We start from the raw sequence: 2354 nt of genomic DNA, 5'->3' as shown, positions 1-2354 counted from the left end.
CACTGAAACATTTTCTTTTGCATTTGAGAAAGACAATAATACAGTAGGTAGTTGTATCACTTACGCTTCCAATTTAAAATAAAATGAGCAGTTTCAAGTTTTGTGTTTTTATTTTTATTTTTGCAAGACAATCGCTTTTTAACAACAGCAGCAGCAACAACAACAGAATATTAAAAACACGATAAAAGATAAAAACATTTTTAAAATCCCTAAACAGGGCTGCTTTATAAAACCGAAGTGAGCAATTTCTATTTCAGGGGGCAAGTAATTAGACTTGTCAAGGGCGCAAAATAGCCTGACGCCAGCACTGTTCCCACCGAGGATTCACACACTCATGCCCCCTCGCCCCCGTATCCTGCTCTTTCCTTTTAGCACCGCCTACTACACCCGGGCCACCCGCCGCCGCTTGCGTTCCCGAACCTCGAACTCTGGGCAGCAGGCGGCGGCGAGGAGGGGCGGAGGGGCGGAGTTTGCGAGCTGCATGCAGATAAGGCGCCGCCGCGGAGCATTGTGGGGGATCACGAACCGGGGCGCGAGGCGAGCACGGAGAGATCGGGGCTCCGTTAGACTGGGCCGGTAGATGATGTACGACTGCGGGCGAGCGTAGGGAGGCGGGGACAGAGCGCTCGAGCGGCTCTTGGTATGCTCGCTGTGCTTTAAAGAGGTGCGGGAGGAGGGCGGCCCGGGTCCTGTCGAAGCAGAAAGCATACTTACCTGGCAGGGGAGACACCTTGATCATGAAGGAGGTTTTCCCAGGGTGAGGCTCATCCATTGCACTGCGGGTGTGCTGACCCCTGCGATTTCCCCAAATGCGGGAAACTCGACTGCATAATTTGTGGTAGTGGGGGACTGCGTTCGCGCTTTCCCCTGATATGTGGTGTGCAAAGAACAGAATTAATGCTTTTTTCCTAATAAGAATGCTTCCCGTTACTAAGCTTCTGACTTCTGTTTTGCTCAACTTTTCAGTTGCTTGTTTGTGTGGAGAGCATTCAGAAAAACGGCGTTTAAGTCAGCAGGAAAAACTTGTGTAATGAATGCGAGTTGCTAGGAATCACAAGCGAGGAAAGGGCTTCCCGCAAGAGAGGCACCAGGTTGGCTGCCGTGAGAAGAGCGTTGCCCCTAGTGGGTCTTGGGTCTCAACTGGAAGGGCTTTTTATCTTACATTGTAATATTAACATGCCTGTTTTCCACAGGCTGCCATACGAAGTTGTCCGGCCTTCATATATATATGGTGCCTAGGGAACAACTTGCACCTTAATATCAGCAAGGCAAAGGAGATGGTGGTGTACTTTCGGAGGAAGAGAGGAGAACTAGCCCCGCTGTACATGGGGAGGGCTGTGTGGAGAGAGTCTTCCTTTAAATTCCTAGGAGTTTATCTCAGTGAAGACCTTACTTGGAAAATAAATACACTCAGGTGGTTAAGAAAGCCCAACAGAGACTCCATCTCCTCAGAGTATCTCCTCAGAAAGAACGATGTCAATCAACATTTGATGATCTCCTTCTACCGGTCAATAATAGAAAGTGTCCTTTCATACTGCATCACAGTGTGGCACGCTGATTTGACACCAACTGATAGGAAGTGCCTACAGAGGGTGGTGAACACAGCACAAGATATTATGGGCTGTCCCGTGAATCCGCTGGATGAAATAGCGGAAGAACGTTGCCTCAGGAGAGTGAGGAAAATTCTCAGGGATGATTCACACCCTGGCCGGCATTTTCTTGATCTCCTGCCCTCAGGCAGAAGATACAGAAGCATGATTAGTCGCACCAACAGGGTAAAGAACAGCTTCTATCCGTGGGCTGTTAGGCTGCTGAATGAAAGGATAACAAGAGGGTGGGTGTGCGTCAGTAAACGAGGGGAATTAAGACTAAGAGAGCTGAGTGAGGGGTGCTCGTGTAATCTCACTGTATACAAGTTGTACAAGTGACAATAAATACAAGTGTGTATCTGAAGAAGTGTGCATGCACACGAAAGCTCATACCAAGAACTAACTTAGTTGGTCTTTAAGGTGCTACTGGAAGGAATTTTTTTTGTTTTGACTATGGCAGACCAACACGGCTACCTATCTGTAAGTGACAATAAAGTCTTTCAAATACGTGCTTCTCCGGAGACAACGGCTTTCCAGCAGCGCCATCCTACGGCGTTCATGGAACCAGCAAGAGTGCAGAGGAACTACTGTAGACGTTCAGTATTGTTCAGCTAAAAGAGGTTTCTTTTCCATGTTGCTGTCACTTTCAGATTATTTATTCTTAGTGGGTTTTCACCGTTTCCCCACGACCCGGGGGTTTCTTTTTAATCCTGAGGCAACCGGTCATGTTCGTGTGGCTTGTCTTCTCTGCCACTCTTCTGCCTC

General features: G+C 48.1%; 1 non-coding gene across 1 annotated transcript; it reads left to right on the top strand.

Annotated features, from left to right (window-relative positions):
• Positions 1-706: 706 nt before the first annotated feature.
• Positions 707-870, top strand: LOC114585666 (U1 spliceosomal RNA). The gene has a single exon (XR_003703948.1). It is a non-coding gene; the product is annotated as a U1 spliceosomal RNA (small nuclear RNA).
• Positions 871-2354: the final 1484 nt, after the last annotated feature.

The sequence above is a fragment of the Podarcis muralis genome, chromosome 1 (genome assembly GCF_964188315.1).
Source record: "Podarcis muralis chromosome 1, rPodMur119.hap1.1, whole genome shotgun sequence".
NCBI lineage: Eukaryota > Metazoa > Chordata > Lepidosauria > Squamata > Lacertidae > Podarcis > Podarcis muralis.
The sequence above is the reverse complement of the archived record's forward strand: the minus strand, read 5'-3'. Positions and strand labels throughout refer to the sequence as shown.